The 23,972-nt window shown below is 39.2% G+C and overlaps 1 pseudogene; it reads left to right on the forward strand.

Moving 5' to 3' along the window:
• Positions 1–23,972, forward strand: part of LOC149806347 (nitric oxide synthase, salivary gland-like) — an 83,534-nt pseudogene that overhangs the window by 13,908 nt on the left and 45,654 nt on the right.

Below are 23,972 nucleotides of genomic sequence, written 5' to 3' on the forward strand. Positions count from 1 at the left end.
TCACCTTCACGTCTACCCCCCTACGGATGTCATCCAGCCCTGAGCAAACTCCTACCCATGTCACTCAACCCTCATCGAAACTAACCTGTGAAAGACGAATATTCGTTTCCTGTGCGTTTGTCGGAATACTGCGACTTTGAAAATCGTCTTCAATCGTTCAAAGGAAAATGGCCTAAGTATCTGGGAGGACCGACCCCCGAAGAATTAGCCAGAGCCGGATTTTTCTACTTGGGCGAAGGAGATAAAGTCAAGTGCTTCAGTTGCGGTGTGTCACTTCACCACTGGGAACCGCAAGATTCGGCCTACGTTGAACATGCTCGATGGTCACCGAATTGTCATTACTTACCCTTAGTGGGACCGAGACATTGAAGTAACCTCTTACCATAATCTGTTCATGGATACTTTACAAGAGAAAATTCGTGCTTTGCCTGTGGAGTTGAGAGAACGCATTTACCGAGAGCTGGTCAAAATACAAGTGAAACGTAAAGAACAATTGCATCCGTTACGTCACCGGTGTTTGAACCACTGGTACCTGAAGGCTATACAAGGATTGATTCAATTGAAAGTGTTCCATCGGACAGACATTGATCAACGATCCTCTAGTTTTAAAAAGGATTGGTTTGGTATGGACGATTGTAGGTACATCATTGTAAACGTACTGCATCGAATTCCAGAGGAAGAGTTAACGAATTACCAACATCTTGAACACAATGTCAACTTGGTGAAAGAGGAAACTTCTGAACGAATTGTAACGTGTAGATTAGTGACTGAACGATTTAAATTCGACACTGAAGTAAAACCATGTTTGTGCAAACAGTACATTTCTTGTGTCAGACCAAAGAGGATTTAGTATGACCTATTCATGGATACTTTGCTAGAGAGCATTCGTGCTTTGCCTGTGGAGTTGAGAGAACGCATTTACCGAGAACTGATCAAAATACAAGTGAAACGCAAACTCAAAGTGATTCGTCCGTTTTTAAATTATGCTATGTTCCAAAGTACAAGAAGACTGATTATGAGTGGATATTACATTAGGCACAAAGTTAAACGAGGCTATTGGCCACCACCCAACGATTCCAAAAACAGTGTATATACTTATGGATACTTTACAAGAGAACATTTTGGGCTTGCCTGAGGAGTTGAGAGAAAGGATTTACCGAGAGCTGGTGAAAATACAAGTAAAACGTAAAGAACAATTGCATCCGTTACGTCACCAGATCTTTAACCACTGGTACCTGAATGGTATAAGAGGACTGATTCGTCAGAAATTTTTTCAGTGGTCAGACCTTGTTGAACACTTTCAGTTTGGGGATGATGATGGACCAGACGTTCGTAATTTTGGTTACTTCGAGATTCACTTACTGCAACGTATTGAGGAAGACGAGTTAAAGGATTACCAACATTTGTTACATGGAATCTGCTTAGAAAAAGACGAAACATCTAGACAAACTCTGACGTTTCAGTTACAGTATGTAACATTTAAATTCCCTACTGGAGAACGAACATGTTTGGTTAGAAATTACCTTTATTGCTTCCGAAACAAAGACACTATAAAATCAAGTTGCCATGCCACGGATTATGTCACATATCATTGAACAGATTCCGTGGAAGGTACTCAATGACCATATTCAAACCGTGGATCATTACCATCAATTATTACAAGAACTGTATCCATTCAATTTGGGACGACAAGTGGTGTGTGTCTTAGTGACTTGTTTTCTGGGATTTCGTTTACCAGCCGATTCTTTGTGGACTCTTTACGATCAGTACTTACCACCTCAATGGCCTTAAATGGTCACGAAAAACTCCTTTTGCTCAAAGCCTTGCGTTTTCATCTGGATACTTCTCGACCTCAACAGGAAAAAAAGATTCGTCAACTTTTAGCTACCCAAGACGTGTATGACGATGTGTGTGTAGCTTGTGACTTACATCCCCATTGGACAGATGTCCGTGCCTGGAAAGAACGGGGTTTTGAGGCTTGGACCCAAGAAGTGGCCCAGTATGCACGAGAGTTGTTCAAGGAAAAAAGTTACTTTTCATCCTGTGTTAGTGACGGTGCCAGAAGAACCCGTCACCCAGGACAGGACTGTCGTGGACAGACCTGAAAGACCCTTTCGGGAGGACACTTGTGTGACCTTACCCCCTACTATAGAACTGGTTAGAACATTACCCAAAACATGTTGTACAGACACTTGTTTTTATTCCACGTTTATGGTTATCATGTGCCTTTTATCCTTGTACTTAAGCCTTTGGCTTTTATGTATTTTTGTCTTTCGTATTCATGTTTGAAAAAAAAAACATTCAATAAACGTGTTCTGAAAAAGTATATAAACTCTTGTCTTGTTTGTTTTCGTGTCACAAGTGACATTTCTCACACAATGGCTACCTCTGCTGTCTCTGCTCCCTCTTCCTCTACTGTCAAAGTCATCGACGAACACTTAGATCGTGCCAGTTGGGAGGCTTTGTATCTTCGCCATCCCTTTAACATGCTCATTGCTGGACCTAGCGGTTCAGGCAAAACCGAATTCGTCAAACGTTTGATCGAACATAAACATCATTTGATCGATCGGCCACCTCAACGGATCGTGTGGTGTTACAAAGAGTGGCAATCGGCGTACAACCTCTTGCGAGAAAGTCAAGGCGATTCCATCGTGTTTGTGGAAGGCATTCCTAAAGAAGACGACAGCATCGTCTCTGACTCCCGTCAAACCCATTTGGTCATTTTCGACGACATGTTAGGAGAAGACGAAGAAGAAATTAAACTGTGGTTCACGCGCAAAGGGCATCACCGTAATGTCAGTGTTGTTTACATCACCCAAAATTTGTTTCAACAAAGTAAAGCCCATCGCACCATCAGTCTCAATGCGCATTACGTGGTCTTGTTTAAAAGCCCTCGAGATAAATCGCAAGTGCAAGTCTTAGCCAAAAAGTTAGGAACGCCTTGGCTGACTCAGGCGTACGACGATGCCACTCAAACACCACACGCCTATTTACTCGTCGATTTGAAACCTACAACTCCCGAGGATTTGCGATTTCGTACCCACTTGTTTCACCGCTGGTGCCAAGACGTCTCCGTCCTCGATTTCATTTCACGCCACATAAAAAAAATCTATAAAAACCTCAGACCCTTTTCGTCTGTCTCACACACAGTGTGAACATGACGTCCCTTCAGTCGCATCTTCCCGTCAAATTGATTCGTGCATTGTATGGCATCAGTCGAGAAAAAAATCCTCAAACACGAGCCCGTGTCTTAGAAGCTAGTCTCAAAGAAGTCTTACGATGGTTCACGGTGACGGCACGTCAAATACTCCAAGGAATCATTCAGATTCCTCATCAAACCAAGCGCTTTTTCGATGGAAACAAAGTCGCTTTGGTCCAACTGGCCGATCCCCGCATCGACACTCAAACCAAAAAACAAATCATTTTGAAACCTGGAGGGAGCGGTACTCTAGGAGGGGTCATCATTCGCTCTCTCTTAAGATGGGATCCTAATGTCTCAAAAGTTATCCCCAAGAAAAAAGTCCAACGAAGCCCCAAGAAGAAGAAAAAGACCAGGTCCCCAAGGAGAACTTCTCCAGTGGCAGGACCCTCCTCTGACCAGACACCACCACCCCGGAAAAAGAAAAGAAGCTCCCAGAAAAAGAAACAGAAAAAAAGTCCCCAGAAAAAGCAAAGTCCACAGAAGAAAACTAGTCGCAAGAGAGGCACTTCGGGCAGGACGCAACCTTACACTCGCAAACCACGACCTGCCACAGCGGTGACTGCGTCTCCGGCAGCCTCACGTTTGTCCACTTCTCCGTTAATGACACCCAGAACTGAAGAGTACTTGGAGACGTTGATAACACCAAGAACTTCTCCGTTGATGACCCCCAAAAGAACTTCCCCAGTGGCAGGACCCTCCCATTTAGCGGCAGTGGCTGCTGCTCACAAAGTACCTTCTCCCAAAATCAAAGTCCATGAAAGATCGGGCATGTTACAAAGTTTACTGGATTTGTCCAAGCAAGAACTGGCTCGATTTAGTCCGTTGCGTACCCCTGCACGACGTGTCATGCCTGTCCTCAAACTGATACGACGTAAAGACAATCAGTGGCGACGCGTTCCAGTATAAAAAAGACCTGTGACCAAGTAGGGTATCAGTGTTTTTTCGGTGCTCCTGAAGACTCAAAGATGTCACCCTTCAGAAAACCGCAAGGAAAGAAAAGGAAAGGACTGCCACCACGTTTAGCCAAACATGGAGACATGTTATCTGTCCTGTCCAAAGCTTCTCCACCCCTACGAAAAAAACTCATTCAAACGGCCTCCAAAGAGGTCATCGATACCGTGTGCGATTGTTGTTTGAACGTTTTGAAAGGCACGATCCCTTTGTCCAAACACCAGAAACAATGCTTAGGCAAACATCGTCACGTTCTTCGGAAAATGGTTCAAAAGAAAATTCCCATTCGTCAAAAAAAGAAGATGTTGGTCCAACGTGGAGGCATTTTGCCTCTCTTGTTAGGCCCCATACTGAAAGGAGTCTTGGGAACCATGTTGGGAGGACTGGTGGGAGCAAGATAAAAAGGCCCTCGGAAGTCCCAAGATCTCAGAATCAACCCCTGACAACCCCATGGAAGGACGAAAACTAGCTTTAGTGCCTTACAAACGATGGATGGAATACCATTGGTGGCAAGAACAACGCACCCCGCATTTACCTCCCAATCCCAATTTGAGCGAGATGTCCCAGGTACAACACGAATTGCAGTCCTTGATGGATCGCCAAGATTTGTCCGAAACAGAAAAATCGCAAAAGTACGGTCAACTCTTGCAACGATTGCAACTCTTTCACCAGAAAGCTTTAGACGAAACAGCTCTACCCACTCTGAAAGATTTTAAGACCTTGATGAAAAGTCCAGCACCATCACCAGTACCAGTACCAGTACCAGTGACCAAGACAGAAAAAGGAAAAGAAGAAGAAGAAGAAGGGTTTCAAACTCCACCAGAAAAAGTACGCAAGTTAACAACACCACCTACCTCCAGAATTGGATGGATTAAAAAGATGATGGCCACCCCTTCTTCATCACAAGAGAAAAAGAAAGTGAAGACAGAAGTGAAGACAGAAGTGAAACAAGAACCGATATCCCCCGCTCAGACATCCTCCTCCTCTTCAACACCTATTGCCGGTCGCACACGCAAAGCATTGCAATCCAAGAAAATACCCCAAGAGAAAAAGAGTAGCCTCTTCCAAGAGTGGGTGCCTTATTAACACACCAACCAACACAAAAAAAATAAAAAATGGAAAAAGTCTTAGCCAGCATTTACTACGATCCCTCGCATCCTGCAGGTTACGCAGGAGTTCAAGAACTGTATCGTGCTGCCAAAACGCGACTGAAAAGTCTCCGTTTACCTCAAGTGCAACGATGGTTACAAGAACAAGCTACCTACACTTTGCACAAACCCATTCGACGCAAGTTTGCCAGAAGTCGCACCCGAGTGGAAGGCATCGATCATCAATGGCAAGCCGATTTAGCCGATGTCTCTCATTTGGCCAGCTACAATCGTGGCTACAAATATTTGTTTTGTGTCATCGACGTCTTTTCCAAATTTGCCTGGGTCGTGCCCTTGACTTCCAAATCGAGCAGCGAGTTAGTGCGAGCCCTGCAACGAGTGTTGAAACAAAGTGGTCGTCACCCTCTTCGATGGCAAACGGACAAAGGCACCGAATTTCTGAACCAAGCTTTCCAAAAAGAATTAAAGAAACGTGACATTCATTTTTTTACCACCGAGAATCCCGAAACCAAAGCCAGCATCGTGAAACGTTTTCAACGCACTTTGAAAGAACGCATGTGGAAATATTTTACGCATCACCACACTCTGAAGTACATCGACATCTTACCGCACCTGGTGCAAGCTTACAACCAATCTTACCATCGAAGCATCGGACGTGCCCCGCAAGACGTGACTCCCGACAACGAAGTGCTGGTGTTTGAGCGTCTGTTTGGTACGTCCCCGACGAGGGCTGTCCCCAAGAAAAGTGGAGAGTTGGCAAAGCCAAACGCACTTTTGACAAAGGTTACTTACCTAACTGGACGACCGAACTGTTTCGCGTCACTGGACGAGTGCATGCCGTCATCCTGCCGTCTATAAATTGGAAGACATGAACGAAGAAGTGCTCAAAGGAACGTTTTATTTGCCCGAGTTACAACGTGTCACCAAAAAAGAAGACGACATGTACGACATCGAAAGCATTCTCGAACGCAGAACCCGTAAAGTGGGCAAACGACGTGTCAAAGAAGTCAAAGTACGATGGAAATGATATCCGCCCAGTTCCGATTCTTGGATCGACGCTTCGCAAGTCATCGACTATAAAAAGAAGTGACCATCATGCCCTTTCACACATCAGACGCAGCTACGTCGACCACTCCTTCTTCACCCAGTTCTTCTGTGCAAGATTTACAAAAACAACCCTTGTGGGTGTGGTGTGGAGAACGTGTGCCTAAAACGCAAATCGTCTTTTTCTGCCAAATCTTCGTGGTGTATTGTGTCATCGGGGCAGCCATCGCCAATTTGAGTTTGCAACAAGGAGACAAACAATTGTGGACCATTTTATTGAGCAGTTGCATCGGTTACCTGCTTCCCAATCCCTCCCTGAAATTCTCCTCGAACGGGAACCTTGTGTCCAGTGCCAGTGTCAGTCACCACTCCAACCACAATCAGAACCCCATTTTGGGCGGAGACACGCCTCTGACGTCCAGTAATATCCCCTCGGACAGCCACAGAACTCTGGAATTATGAGTCACTTAAACCAATTTTACTTAACCTTACCCAGTGACAGTTCCATGGAGGTGTTTCCCAACAACACGTTGTGCTGTTACACGGCCAAATTACCTCAGGCCATCGCCTTAGATCACGAAGCCCATTGGGAAGTGGCTTTAGTAGAAATGATTCACCCGACCCAAGTTCTCAATGTCCTTCCCAATCAAAATAAATTTGATGTGGAAGTTCATGACGTGCCATTGCAACAGGAATTGAATAAAAGAACCATACCTGACAAGAAAACCTATAATGAAAGCACTCAAAAGTGGACCTACCACTTGTCCATTCTTCCAGGCTATTATTTTAGTGGTCATCATTTGGTCAGCGCCATAGCCTCCAGGTTTAATGGCGTGTTTGGGAAAGCTTTTGAGCAGGTCAACAACAAAAGTGTCACCATGGAGTACCACAAAGTAGCTCGTCGCTTCTTGATGAAATTTGAGCGGAGTAAAATCGTGTCCATTTCATTTTGTCCTGAATTGTTTGACATGTTGGGCGGAGACATGGAGCTGAGGAAGAAATTAGAACAAAAACAAAACCCGAATTACCAATCATTTACGACAACGAGACTTCTGGCCAGTATTTTCGTACCCCGGTAGAACTGAACCAAGGACTGAATTTGATCTTTGTGTACTCCGATGTGGTGGAGTACAACGTGGTGGGACACACCTCCGTGCCGTTACTGCGTGTCATTCCTTTCAAAGTGGATTCTGCCACGAACGCTGACGAGGAAGGTGGAAACACTTACCACGTCCACCGCGAATTTGTCCATCCTCACTATTTGCCGGTCAGCAAGTCGTATTTGGACACGGTCAACATTACTATAAAAGGAGATTTGGGACAAAATATTCCATTCACCAAAGGAAAAGTCACGGTGAAACTCCATTTTCGAAACGGTTCTCTCACGATTCGTAAGTAAGTCATGTATCCAGTGTACCGAGGGGTTGCACCACAGCGAGGACACGGTTTAGGAGATATGTTAAAATCGGCCTTTCGTTCGGTGGCCCCGGTGTTGAAACCGATGGTGACACGCGGATTGCACGCTTTGAAAGATGCGGCACTGACGCAAGGCAAAGAATTTCTCCAAAATGTCATCATCGACAAACAAAACCCTAAAGAAGCCTTCATGAGGGCTGGCAAAAATGTCTTGCTGCAAACGGGCAAAGACATTTTAGGCCACGAGACACACCTATAAATGCCCTGCACGCTACCGAGTCAGGCATTCAGCAAGGACAAGGTAGAAAAAGACGACGACGAAGAAAACACCCTTTCACCAGACTTCAAGCGAGAAAGGCCAAGAAAAGAAGAACCGTTCGAGACTTAGACGTTTTCGATTATTGAAACACAGAAAAAAAAATGATGCACCGAGAGTCTTGCGCTTGTTCCAAGACGGAACTGGATCTGTTTGCCATGCCCCCCACCATGATGACGATGCAAGAATCTCAGTGGGTGGAATTTCATCCCGTCTCCTCATTGACCGATTCCGCTCCCATTGAGTTTGAAATCAAGGGACAGCCCGAAGATTACATCGATCTGAATAGCAGTTACTTGTACTTGAAAGTCCAAGTTCTAGATAAGGGTAATGGTCCAGTAGATGGCGCTGAGGAAATAGCTCCCGTCAACAATTTCATGCATTCCTTGTTCAGCTCAGTGGATTTGTACTTGAATAACAAACTAGTCAGCAGCAGCATGGATACATACCCTTACCGTGCCTACCTGGAAAATCTCTTGACGTACGGAATAGATGCCAAGGATACTCATCTCAATGCCTGTGTGCTGTGGGTACCTGACGAAGCGGGCAAGTTCGAGGCAATGGATGGAAGCAATTCCGGCTTTGAGGCAAGAGAAAGCAAAATCTTAGACAAGAAGAGTTTAGAACTGATGGATCGTTTGCATTTGGACATGTGGGTGCAAGAGAAATATTTGCTGAATGTTCGCTTGAGACTGAATCGCAGCAGTACCGCTTTCCATTTGCAGGCTGATCCTGCTAAGGCTCCTAAAAGCAAAATTGAAGAGGCCAAAGTCTACGTACGACGCGTAGAAGTGTTACCCAAAGTGGGTAACGAAATCAGTCAAACGTTGAGCAGAACGACCGCCAAGTATCCCATCCGACGTGTGGAAGTGAAAACGTTCACCATTCCCAAGGGACAGCATTCTATGATCGAAGATCATCTGTTTCAAGGACAGTTACCCAAGCGTTTAATCCTTGGTATGGTCTTGAATTCAGCCTTCAACGGAGCCTTCGCTGAAAATCCTTTCAACTTTCAACACTTCAACGTGAAGAAAATCGAAGTCAGTCGCGATGGCAAGACCTTGTGTACCCGACCTTTCGAACCTGACTTTGATCCCAAAAAAATGAATTACTTGAGATCGTACTTGTCCCTGTACGAAGCCACCGGCCAGTTAGGAACCAACACCAGTCACGGTATTGAGTACGAAGATTACGCAGGAGGCTACGCTTTGTGGGCTTTCGATTTCACTCCAGACCAAGGCAGCGACGAGGGACATTTCCACCCTATAAAATCTGGCCAGATTCGTGTGGAACTTCAGTTTGCAAAAGAACTACCAGCAACAGTGAACGTCATCCTGTATGCCGAATTCGATAATACCATAGAAATCAACAGTTTGAGAGAAGTCATTCTAGATTATTAGAAGCCATGGAAGACTGTTATCCCTCTTTACCTAGTGGAGAATCTTTGGACATGAAATGTGAGGAGACCGTGGAAGGAGAAGAATCTCAAGACAAAGACGAAGAAGTTGTCATGATGAAGTCGAGATGGCCAGAACAAGAAGCCCATTTAGTCTCCTGTTTTGCCAAACACTTGGTCGAAAAAATGACGGAATTAATCAAGAAAAATTGCTATGGATGTCAAAACGATCATCCCAGTCAAATTCAACACGATAAATGCCTGATGTTGAGTCAAGAAGAAAAATTGCACGAGTATCTGGACGAAGCTTGGAGTCTCATCTCGAACAAAGACGTGTTGCATCAGTGGTATAAAGACTTGCGTGAACATTCTTGTCCACCATTAACCACTCAAGAGATCCATCGTATCGAAGCTCTCCTGAATCAGAGTGAGGAAACAGAACGAATAACCGTTTATTCGTCAGACATTTTCAAACAAAAAGTCAGGATCGAATTGACGACTTATTATTACCTGTGAAGAAGAAGAAGAAGAAGAAAAAACACAAAACAATGGATACCTGGGAACTTTATTACCTTTTGAACCACAGTTCGTATACGTCTTCTTGGAATCCTGTCGTCTGTGCTAAAGATGAACTCCCTCATCGCAAACCTAAAGACCATCAAGCTTACGTGATCAACACGGACGAAAGTCATCTCCCAGGAACCCACTGGGTAGCCGTCTACTTTCCTCAAGAAGGATGTGTGGAATATTTCGATTCGTACGGATTGCCCCCTTTGGAAGACGATATCATTGACTTTATGAAAAGAAATGCTCAAACCACCCGATTCAATAACGTGAAATTACAAGGCACAGATTCCTTGGTGTGTGGACAGTACTGTGTGTATTTTCTGCATCATCGCAGCCTGGGCTATTCCTTAGAACATTTAGTGACTCATTTCGATCCTCGTTCTTCTGCTAGAAACGATGTGAAAGTAGATCGATGGTTTTGTGACCATTATGCTTATCTTTTGTCTCAAGCTAGGAAACGTAGTGTCCATCAATGGCCTAATGATTTCCAACAGTGGAAATCACAATTTCATTCACAACGTTGTCAGCCCTGTTTAAAGTAGACTGTCAATTGAGAAAAAATTGTTTGTGATTAGAAAAAATTGTTTGATGTTATATTGTTGGATTATTGTTAAAAATGTTAGAGTTGTTGTTTAGTGTTAAGTGATTTTTGAATAAAAAATGTTGTGTTTTGAAAAAAATGCCTTTGTGGTTTGTTTAGCTATAAGAATGTTGGATTCATGCTCTTTCATTTCTTACTATCCCTCTCATGACACTCACTGAACGTTGCGACTCGAAATCCGTGTGGGGATGTTTTCCTTCACGTCCGCGCTTTGACTTTAAGAACCGGGTTGTTTCCAGTCTAACCATCCATTGTCGACTCATCCTCCTACGAAGATGTGCTCCAAACTAGCTAAGCTCAACGAAGCCTACGTGAATTTGCATAGGGTCAGACACAGTCTGATACCGAAGCCAGAAGAAATAGAGAATGTGAGAATGCTAAAAGTCACTGAAGACCTGATAGAAGAGCTCTTCAGAGAAGAAGTGAACAGGGAGAAAGAAGAATGGACAGAGAAGTACAGACTTCAGAGACAGCAACAACAGCAGCAACAGCAGCAACAACAGCAACAGCAGCAGCAACCTGAACCTGACAGAGGCTTTGTCGATTGCCGTATCGACACCAAAGAGTTCTTCTTCTCTTTCCGAAGAAGCAGACCTATCGCCAGAAAGTCTATCCTCAGAAGACATCGCATTCTTAGAAACTAAAAAAGATTGCCATAGCAAACAAAAAAACAGCCCTTTTCAGGGCTACCCCAATACTCTAGAAAAGAAATAACCATCAATTTGCCAATGTGTGTAGGTAGAGTAGTGTGAAAATAAACACTAACTCTTTTTTTTAAAAATGTGCGGGTATGTGTTTGTGTGTTTGTAAGTGCTCACGTACGTTGGTATGGATAGTAGATTACAATGATGTTTGCTTTTTTTGGCTGTTAGAGGTGTAGATTTGGGGGTTAGATTGGATTGCTTTGCGTATGTAAATAGTCTATTGAAGTGATTTATAAAAAAATTTAGAATAGTGATGGGTAGCATAAAAAAGTGAGTGAGTGTTTCTTTTAGGTCCGCGCGTTGTTGTTTCTTTGGTCATTATCTAGGTAAGATCAATTTTATTTTTTTAGGGGGATGTTTTCCATCACGTCCGCGCTTTCAGTATAAATTGAAACTCACTCGGCAGTCTAGCTACCCTTGTTGATTGATTAACACCACCAGAAGAATGAACACCAGAATTGTGAAACTGTTAGAACTCCAGATGCACCTGGAATATGCCAGGCACATACTAAATGAACTGGCCGCGGAGGCCATTGTCGAAGAAGCAAGAATGAAAGAGGAGGAGGAAAGAAGAAGAAAAGAAGAGGAGGAGAGAAGAAACAAAGAGGAGGAGGAGGAGGAGGAAAAGGAGAGAAGAAGAAATTTCAGAATCCCAGAAACCGAAAATTGGGATTCTGAAGCCACATATCCTGCCTCTGCACTCCCAAGAAGAAAGGTGAAAGAAGACTGGGGAAGAAGATGCGTGTGTGGCGCCAGGCCAGGAAGGTGCAACCATTAGATAGGTGCATCTGGAGTTCAAAAAAAACCAACAGCCCTTTTCAGGGCTACCCAATACTCTAGAAAAGAAATAACTATTAATTTGCCAATGTGTGTAGGTAGAGTAGTGTGAATATAGACACTAACTCTTTTATTAAAATATGTGAGGGTATGTGTTTGTGTGTTAGTGTTTGTAAGAGCTCAGGTATGTTTGTGTGAATAGTAGATTATGGGTTTCTTTATTGTTTCTTAGCGTATGTGGAGAGTATAGTTTAGGTTTTATTATATGAAATGAGAAAGTAGGGGATGTTTTCCTTCACGTCCGCGCGTTGTTTGGTCATGATCTAGGTAAGATCAATTTTATGTTTTCAGGGGATGTTTTCCTTCACGTACGCGCTTTCACTATAAGAACCCACAGTATTCGTCGTTCAAACCATTCTACAAAGAAGATGGCTTCTAACCAAATTGACAAAATGCAAACATTGCAAGACGTTTTAGACAACTTAGGAATGATGGAGCAGATGTTAATAAGACTCGTTGAAGACCACTATTCCTATAGTCCCCATCGTGTAAAGATGGAAATTAATAAATTAAGAAAGGTAAAGGACATGATAAGTGGTGTCATGAAAGAGATAAAGGAGGAGAAGGAGGATGAAGAGGAAAGGATAAGAATACGCAAATGGAACGAAAAAATTGAAAAAGAAGAAGAAAATGAGAAGAGCAAGAAAGAAGAGGAGGAAGAGAAGAAGAAGAAAGAAGAGCAGGAGAAAAAAAAGAAAGAAAAGAAGAGAAAGAGTGTAGGAGATAAAATAAGAACTTGGTGGAGAAAAAGAAGAAATTAGAAGCAGAAGAAGAAAACCCAAAGGCCCTTTTCAGGGCCAGCCATATTTCTCGAAAAGAGAATGACTTTTCAATTGCCTACCCCTTTTTTATTTTTTATTTTTTTTAAAAAAAATATAAAAAAATCCCATGTTCAATTTCCCTTGACGCTATAAAGTGCCACCCTGTTTAAATTCCTTTGACGCTATACAGTCCCCTATTCCCATGTTAATTTCCCTTGACGCTAATCTGTCCCACGATTTTTCTCCATGTTAAATTTCCATTGACGCTAATCTGTCCCAGGGGGGTCTGTAATGCTAATTCCCATTGACGCTAATCTATCCCCCTTCACTACTTATATATATATATATATATATATATATATATATATATATATATATATATATATATATATATATATATATATATATATATATATATATATATATATATATATATATATATCCACTGTATAGCCACTGTAGAGAATGGTAATAGCATTGATATCCAATATAAAGGATATTGATAATAGCATCTATAACAACTGTAGAGAATATTGGTAATAGCATCTATATCCACTGTACATAATATGACTCAGCTGTAGCTATTAGCTGTGGTAATAGCATCGATATAAACTGTTTAGAATATTGATAAAAGCTGTAGCCGTGCTACATACGGTATGCTATAGGCAATTAAAATAACCGTATGTCTGATTAATGTTGTGTGCATGTAAACATACCAATGTCATCCCTGTCTGTGCTACATTATCTCCATTCTCCCCTGAATAGAGATAACTTCTTTGTTCTCATCTGTTATTGTGTTTACTCAGAGAGGTAACTAAAATGTATTTTTGATCTTTTGCCTAAAAGAACACATTTCTTTTTCATGTCAGACTGAGTTTGGGTAGACACGTATTCTCATATTGTTTCCTCGTCTGCCTTAAAGAATATATCCCTATTTTATATCCGATTGTAGTTGCCTTAAAGAATATGTCCCTATTTTATATCCGATTGTAGTTGCCTTAAAGAATATGTCCCTATTTTATATCCGATTGTAGTTGCCTTAAAGAATATGTCCCTATTTTATATCCGATTGTAGTTGCCTTAAAGAATATGTCCCTATTTTATATCCGATTGTAGTTGCCTTAAAGAATATGTCCCAATTTTATATCCGATTGTAGTTGCCTTAAAGAATATGTCCCTATTTTATATCCGATTGTAGTTGCATTAAAGAATATGTCCCTATTTTATATCCGATTGTAGTTGCCTTAAAGAATATGTCCCTATTTTATATCCGATTGTAGTTGCATTAAAGAATATGTCCCTATTTTATATCCGATTGTAGTTGCATTAGACACATATTCTCATACCACTTTTGTTTGTAGCTTCCCAGTGATGTCAATTTTACTTCATTCGCCAGTTGTGTGTTTTATATTGCAAATCTTTACGATGATATTTGAAGTATAAACAATACGTGTCAATCATATATGAAATTAACCAATGATTAAGTTTGACTGGGCAAGAGACGTTTAGGGAACAGAAAACAATGCCCAACTGTCTGAATGATTATTTAACGGGTATGGTCTTTACGTTGGGTACTTATTTGAAAACTGATGTTGATTTGTCATCCACTGTAGCAATTGTTTACTTACCTTTTTAAACCCAGAAAGGTGTTGAAAAGAAATTTTCGAAATGCTTTATTAAATGTTCACAAGTCACCTCTTGCAGTCGGCGTTTGCCATATTTTATAAGTGATGCTGAACAATTGTCGAACATTCCTTTGTATAAAGGAAGCAAGAAAAATAAAAAATATATCACCAACAACAGCTCTAGAACCATACCAATACTTTGTACCAAATGCAGGAGACGTGGTCTTAATATCAGGTAGTATTAGTGACGTCAAATTGGGTTACGCTAGTCCCTAAATAATTTATTTGCACAATATATATATATATATATATATATATATATATATATATATATATATATATATATATATATATATATATATATATATATATATATATATATATGTGTGTGTATATATAACAGAACAGTAATAATAAAGATTTAAATTTTTTACAGTATTTGCTTCATCAGAGCTTTCATCTGGAATGGCTTTTTATTCTTGTCCTATATTTTGTTCCGAGTTCTTCAGCTTTTCGGCTTTAAAAGTAGTCTGTGCTAAACTGCAGACTGGAGTACATATTGCAAGGTATAGAAAAATATGTACCATCGACATAAAATAAAATAAAATTTTATTTATATTGTCCCTACAGAATTATTTATTTTTAGAGAAGTGTACTACTTAGCTAACTGAATCGCATCCCACAAAGGGTTTGACAATGAACTGTTGAAAAGCGTAATTATACGTCAGATTCAGCATCTTTAAATACTTTTTTAAAGAAGGAATTCTTCTTCATGGCAGTCTCTCATTTTAAGTAAAATCTCTCTTTACAGATCTGCTATAACAATATTTCCACCTCGAACAAGCGGAAGACAAGACTTTCGTGTATGGAACTCCCAGCTAGTCTCATATGCCGGCTACAAACAACCTGACGGAACTGTGATCGGAGATCCAATAAATGCCGAGTTTACAGAGGTAAAATGACCCACTGTCATTTCTGTCCGTTGGACTGTTATGAACATAACATTCTTGGATATTTTAATATGACTTTAGATAAACGTTTCAAGTTCATTTCCATAAAAATAGAATATCCACATAAGAACGCAGTAACAATATATCAAGTCAGAATTAAGTTCATATACAATTAGAAGGATAGAATTCCAACCTGAGTATTATTCATAATTTAGATTTAAAGATTGCAACACAAGAATAAACATGGTGTCACTGATAAATTTACAGTATTACCCATGACACGGGCATTCGCACGTATAAAATCGCATACATATGCACTGTCCCACCGTATATCAACCTGTCTTCCTAATGCACAGGCAATAGTTGGAGTGAGTTTCATATCAATATACCCTATAGAGAAGGTTAATGGACTAACATTATACATGCACATGCATTATTGGTGCATTCTTGCTTAAGATTTTTCGTTTAGCTTGTGATCACAAAGGCTTTGTACTCTATCCCAATACTGCTATGCGTGGGATGATGAAACTTGGTAAGAGGATGCATATCAGTAATATACTCTCGCTATAAAAGTATGTCAACGTGACCCATATTTCATGCTGGAGTGAGTTTTGATAAACTTTCTGTTTTAAGTTTATTTCTTGATCATTGCTCACGCTAATATCGTTCAACTTGCCACACCAATAAAGCAAAAGAACATCACTGTGGCCCATAATGTTTAATTTTAAGTCATGATCACATAGCTTATTTTGCGTGCGTTGTATAAATTCCACCGTCTACAGTCCTACTACAACAAGTGTGATCATCTTACCCGTCACTCTAAGGTTACTCAAAGTGTTTCAATTGCATCCAACAATTGCTGGTTTCTTACGCAGGACAATGATAATACATTATGAAGTAGAGTTCATGAACTAGAAAATAGTACCTCTGGGTTTTCCAAACACATTATAGAACCTTTGCATCGATATCATACAATTGTCTTCGTTTACTGTCTTGTATGAATTGTTACATGTCAAGATCACTTTATTATGAATTTATTTTCTGTATGATGATAATGTTTATAGTGGTTGCTGCAGACAACTAAAAGCTTTGAAGGTGTGAGCTATGTTATCTTCGATTGCATTCTGTTTTGACTCTAAACCATTTGAAGGAGCATAACTGACACAAATGCATATTACTACACTGTTTTAAAGTTGGTTTGTGCGAACTTACGTGCATTTGTATTCTTGGCGCGTATGAGTTTTCATTGCTTTCCTATGAATATACTAAATTGGTTACAAAGATAATACAGTGTCCTTCATTACGCCATTTTTGCTTTCCACAGCTGTGTAAGAAGTTGGGTTGGAAAGGAAAGAATGGAAGGTTTGATATCCTCCCACTGGTTCTACAGGCCAATGAACATGATCCGGAGCTGTTTGAAATCCCGCCTGATTTAGTTTTGGAGGTTAACCTAAAACATCCCAAGTAAATATCTCTTGTATTATGTTTGCCTATTTAATTTACTACGTATCAAGCAATAATTGATCGAAAAATACTGCGAGCAATACAGAGAATTATGGATACATACAACGAAACCCCATCGAAAGCCACCCTCTACTGTACCGAAATTGCCATCAGATCAAACTTTTGTTTGCTTCCGAATTTGTTTTTCTTTAATAAGATTATCTTTTACCACGTAAACCAAAATTCCTCTGCTTTGAAAACCCTTACAAAATTTCGTTTCGTAATTTCAGTGCTGTACCAAAATTAAACCTGTCCCCTTTAAACTTGGAATGTATTGTAATAAATCTGGAATATGCGCTATTTCTATATAGTTCTCCATTTTTAGGATTTATTAGATTTTTGTGATTACTTGTTTGATTTTTGAAAGTCGTTGTTGGGCCGCAGTCCAAATAATTAGCCATTTACTAGGGGCAAGTGTCACAGTGTGCAGTGCTCATGAGATTTCGTAATGGCATAGTTTAATTTCGTAACGAGTGCAGGCCAGAGCCGTTTAAATGGAGCCGAGTTGTCCCTATTAAAATCTAATTGTGTGGATTGTGTGACTACATGTGCATTATTTATGATTGGAGACTGGTAAATTGTACAATGGAATAATTGAGAAGGGACTGTTCCGTCATCTGGAGACGTTGCTATGTTGGTAAATGTGATGTAGAGTTACAGACGAAATGAGGCTTAAAATCATGAATTGACTGACCTATGGTAGCATAGCAAATTATTTCCCTGTATTTAGTGTCTGAGTTGTATATTTTGTTAAGAGACACCCTTGGCTTATTACAGTATATTAGCTCCTAAGCTGCTAAATTCTATAAAACCTTGATAAATGTGGTCCAGAAATAGCAGGTGTTCATGTATTAAGCGGCACACACACACACACACACAAGACACCCGCTAGACCCACTTGATTAATGGCTTGAAAGTAGTACGCTTGGTTAATCGTTTAGCCACAATGTCCCATGGGCAACCTAGCTAAAAACATTATTTCACAATCACCGATAGGCAGCTAATCCGACGTCTTTATGCCTTAAATAAGGCCAATATTTGTATGCTAATTGTTAATAAATAAACGCTTGTAGAAACGAGTCAGTTAAGAAAGACTATGTTGCATTACTTATGATCTCATCGCCCTTAAAGATGTTTGTTTGTTTAAATGACCAATATATTTTTTTAAAAAGATAACCGGACTTTAATGAACAAGCCCTTTGGTTACCTTTATATACTTTGCTGAAGGAGACCAAAACAATATGATTCTAAAAGTCAGATTGAATCAACTGATTTACAAAGGAGACAATCATGAAATACCTATATTAAGTAACCATGACTGTCATATGTCTTAACTAGCATGTCAAAATGTCCGAACGACAAGCTATGCGTCGTAGACTGAACCATATTTATAGGATGAAATTATTTAAATCAAATGCTGTGCCAAAAGATCACATGGATACAATGGTTAAAATGAATTTTGAAAATAAAATAGAAATGATTGAAACTTTTTAAAACACAGCAAAACCTGATCCTTAAAACCTATTAGTAAAATAACAGTTCTGAAAACTTTACATATACAAAAGGCTTAATCATTTGCTTATATCTTTATCAAATCCTCCAAAACGTTTGCTGGGAATTAAAGGAATTATTGTTCACCTTCGTCTGGCAGTAAAAAGTTTACAAAGTTAAAAGAGAGGTTATGCATAAACCGTTTCCCAAAGATGGCATGGTAATGATAAACGTTGATCAACTAATGTTGGTTTTGAGAATAAAGTAGATTTATATATTTATTTTATTCAATAGAACATTTGTCTATTTCCTTGAGTATGAAACAACTGAGAGTAACTACATGTTCCTACTAGAAGATAAAATTTTTATTTCCTTATCCAAAAACGCAAATAAATCTTTTTTACGGGAACAGAGGAAAATATATCACGGACGGGAGACGATCTTATAGAAACAATTTTATGAATTAACTAATTAATTAATTTATGAATGAACAAGATACCAGAGTTCTAAAATAGTTGGTTCGAACATAATGTAATCTATGTTGATGATCAGGGAACTATTTCTGACTTTGACCGTTTTTCATCTAAATTTCCGAACTTTTCAAGGTATAATTCACTGTGTAAAGTTGAATTGATACAGCTAGAGCATTTATCCCTTTTCATTTGGAAATTGCATTTCATAACTTTAAAAAAGTGTAAACATCTTTACAAGCTACTTTTAAAAAGGGATTTTTAGCCAACTAGCGAAAAGAAACGGAATTAGACTTTCAATTTTAATATAGATGAGGCGTAAATGGTATGCTAATCTTTTTACAGCAACATGAAACTAAAAATTACAATTGCTTCGATTTCGTGTTACTCATAATTTTAACAATGAATTCATTTTCGCATAAAATAAATTTTTCTGAAACCAATAAATGTCCTTTTTGCAAAAAGATACCCAGAAACAATGCTGCATTTATTTTGGAACTGTAATGTGATCAACAGGCTGTGTAATGACGTGTCCCGCTGGATGTGGATAAAAGTGAAAATATATGTTGTGCCAAGCGCAAACACTGTTATATATGAAACATGTAAGTACAGATATAATGTAGTTTTGTTTTCTTCTAGCCAAATATTACATCAATACATATAAAATGAAAAAGGATGTACCTGAATTAGAGTGGCTACTTTTCCTTCAGGACCACTATAATTTGGAAAAAATGTATTGCAATCAAATCCGAAAAGAAAGAAACATTTATGTTTAATTTATGAATATTGGGAGCCATTATTCGAACAGTAACTAAGAACACATTGTTGTACATCAATTGCACGTGTGTTAGCAGGGTACACATTATAGTATATAGTGTTTTTGTAATATATCATGTCACTTCATGCCTAATCAGCTGATATGGTCTGAAAATCTGAAAAGTCTCTCTCTCTCTGTTTTTTTTCTCCATCATCTTAAAGTGACGAAACATTATTTTCTAGAATTATTGTACAAATACGTATTGTATATATATATATATATATATATATATATATATATATATATATATATATAATCTATCATATGTCAGTGAAAAAGAAACAAAATGCTGTGCCACAAATCTTTGACGATGATAAGCTTTTATATCTTATTATACATGTATATAAACTACACATATTTTCGCGTTTTCGATGTTCTCAATAAACCGAAACCTCTCAAATCCAAATTAAATTTTATGTCGGTTTTGAGAGCTAGCTCTCTTTCTCTCTCCATCTATTATAATGCAAATTGTTCCATTTCCGAATCCCTTAGAGTACATTTCATCCCAAACGCCATTAATATAATGCAAAATAAATTAGTTTATTTGGCTAGAGTATCGCCATACCTTGTTACCTTGGAGCAGCTTCGCCACTTCGTGTATTTGAAAACATTTACATACATATGCTACGCGGATTTCGTTTTCTGGCACCTGTTAAGATTGTCTGAACGAAGAATAGTACGAGGTTTCAAATGAATCACAGAAAGGTATTGAGGACTTACATTTCAAGGTCAGAAAGAATGCGACTGGCTCTTGGACGAATTAAATGGTCGTTCTTGTTTTAAGTTCTTTACTGTTAATTCAACATAATTGCCTTCATTCCCTTTGCTTTTCTCACCATTTCTACTTCTCCAAAATTTAAACAAAACAGTGACCTTCCTTTCAACCGTTTGAAGAATCCTATATATTTTCTATATTTAATATTGCAAAGGTGCTTAAATTTTTTTTCTATCACCTATACTAAATTGTTTTTGTTTTTTTAAAAATTAAAAATATTAAAAAGGTTTAAATTTTCTTCATTACTGAGTGAATGTTTAATTATTTGTTTTAATTATTTATGATAAAATCCATACGTACACATCTCGAGACGTGTATAAAGTATTCTTGAGGTGGCCATTTGAGTCTGCAAATTTACCGGGAACTTTTTATGACTCAGGAAGGAGACTATAAGGGAGAAGGGAATCGGGTGCAATTAATCTGTGTGAATACGGCTTACGTACCAAAACTGACCTAACCATGTAATACTATCAATGATGCATTTAATTTACAGAGTCTGGTAAATACAGCTCTTTATATGCCTCGCGTCAAATAATAATAATAAGAGAGAGAGAGAGACAGACAGACAGACAGACAGAGAGAGACAGACAGACAGAGAGAGAGAGAGAGAGAGATCGTAGAAATGGTCAGCAGCACAAAGATAAAATCCAAAATATCCCTCTTAAACGATTCATGACACGGACGTCACGCTTATATATTGATTTTTATACGATTGTATAAAATATAATTAATCACACTAATACGATCCTCCTCGACAGATTCTGAAAACTGTTAGATCGCTCCGTGACAATTTGTATCAAACTTGTACGATAATCAAATTTTATTCCAAAACAGATTTCCCTGGCTTGCCGAACTAGGTCTGAAATGGTATGCGTTGCCGGCTGTTGCAAATATGCTGTTTGACTGTGGCGGTCTAGAGTTTACAGCCTGTCCCTTTAACGGCTGGTACATGGGCACAGAAATAGGTGCCAGGGACCTGTGTGACCCACATCGTTATAACATCCTGGAGGTGCGTAGAATAGAGTTGTAGGTAGTGAACGCTGTCATGGTATATGACGTGCACGTGACAATATATGTTTAACAAGGTACAAGTATGTGTAGTGGCGGTAATTTTAGTTGTTCTGGATTTCGTTTTCTGATCATTGGCGGAATGGAAGGAACGTGTTTCTGATTGTGCATATGAAAGCACGGCAGCATTTACCTATCACATCGATAAAACCGAGCTAGATTTGCCACGAAAGATCTAACTGGATAATTGTTTGTCTACATATCCATATGAACATCTACATAAAATGATTATTTCTTGGCCAAAGTATCCACAGTTGATACATAGGGAGGAGAAGTGTTTCTCTGTGTTTGGTATTAGAGGATGATTTACCTTCGATGCTAATTTTATTAACATAACAAATTGAATGCAATAACAAAATAACCATCATTGATTTTAGTGCTTACCTATATTGCATGTTTCTAAAGGGTAATATTGATCATTTGTACATCAGCACAGTGTTCCTTGACCATTTGCATCGTTCAAAGGGATTTATACGGAAATGAACCAAGTTATATATGACTCATAAAAGCTGACTTTGAATTCGCACTGGAAATTAGAGTATAGTTAGTAACTGTTTTAAAAGCATTTTCACAAATATTATGAACTGTAATGCTCTGCGTTCCTGAAAGAAGCTTTATTTCACCCATCGTCCATACTAAATATCACTATATAAAGGTAATTGTGACAGAGCTAACAAACCCATTTCATTGCAGACCGTTGCTCAGAAGATGGAGCTGGACACCAGTAATAGCTCCAGCTTGTGGAAAGACCAGGCATTGGTTGAAGTGAATGTGGCTGTCTTGTACAGTTACCAGGTTGAAAATCTTTTCTTCTCAGCCATCACTGTTCTGATGCATCCTTCAACTTTAGCAAATCAGTTGTCTTTAGCAGAGAATGTAATAAAGATATTAAAAAGCACAATTTGGCAGCATTTCACTTGTAAGGGTTTCTCTTCGGTATTAACCTAAATACTTTAGAAATATGGTATCGGGGATTTTTGTCTCGTATTTAGTATGGCCACTCTGCCGTTGTCATTCTGCATCATAATTGGTTCTAAATTACAATTTATAATCTAAGTGTTTCCGAGAGATTCCACTAGAAGTTCTAGCATATGTTTCTTTTTGAAACATTATCATATTATACGTGTATATAATTGTTGCTACGGCTATCTCGTGCACCGTTTGAGGTTCATCTTCCTTCAAACGTCACATCACATCCCATTTCAGAATCAAATGCAGTAATCGTGCGGGAAAATAAGCAGAGACAAGTAGATACTAACAAAAGTATAGTGAATCTATGGCAGTTGTATTATATCCCTTTACTAATGGTAGTTTGTGTTCCTTGGAGATTACAAGAATCTGAGACAGCCCCGATAATCTTGCAATCAATTGTACATGCCAAAACTGATATCGTGTCATTAGTCGTTCCTCGGGTAAATACAACGAATGTGGTGGATAGGTTTGTTTTCCCGTTTATAAAATCACACCATCATCTACCCAGCAATCCTGCCAGATCAAATGATTTATATTTTGCAGACGATGGGCGTGACGATTACTGACCACCACGCAGCCGCTGAGTCTTTCATGAAGCACTTGGAGAACGAGCAGCACCTGCGCGGTGGGTGTCCGGCAGATTGGGTCTGGATAGTTCCTCCAATGAGTGGCAGCTTATTGCCAGTCTTCCGCCAGGAAATGCTACTTTACAAGCTGAAGCCATCATATGAATACCAGGTAGAATGACCATAGAAAGATAAATGGTTAGAGAAAATATATGAAGAGTATCACATTAGATTACGTTAACATTTACAGTTTCACAACGTCAGAACATAAACTTCGTATGTCATAAACTCAGTGTATTGATGAACACACAGATGAGGAGAGAGAGAGAGAGAGAGAGAGAAAGGAAGAGAGAAATATTACAAATTGTCTTTCATCCACTGTGACTGCCTAGTCGGCCTTCCTAAATTCTTGTGTACAGAATGATGGTTCAAAGAAATATTTTGGATCAAGGGTCAAGTACTCAGCACTTTGTCTTCAAAGATCTTACCAAATGATACAAAATCTTAATATGATATGCGGCTTGTGAATCAAATCATATCATCACAGCAACATCTAATTCGTTATGTTTATAAGTGTCACCTGCGGCAAAATTATCAATGATACAAAAAAGTCCTCCAGACTTATCATAGATATATAAAATGTCAGTCATCCCGAGTAGGTCCTTCAGATTCTCACAAACGTTGTGACAACCTGTCATTGCACATCTCTCTCTCTCTCTCTCTCTCTCTCTCTCTCTCTCTCTATATATATATATATATATATATATATATATATATATATATATATATATATAATGTCTGTCTCTCTATTGCCATGACATTGCCTATTGT

This window comes from Sinohyriopsis cumingii, chromosome 1 (genome assembly GCF_028554795.1).
Source record: "Sinohyriopsis cumingii isolate HCF-2022 chromosome 1, ASM2855479v2, whole genome shotgun sequence".
Lineage (NCBI taxonomy): Eukaryota > Metazoa > Mollusca > Bivalvia > Unionida > Unionidae > Sinohyriopsis > Sinohyriopsis cumingii.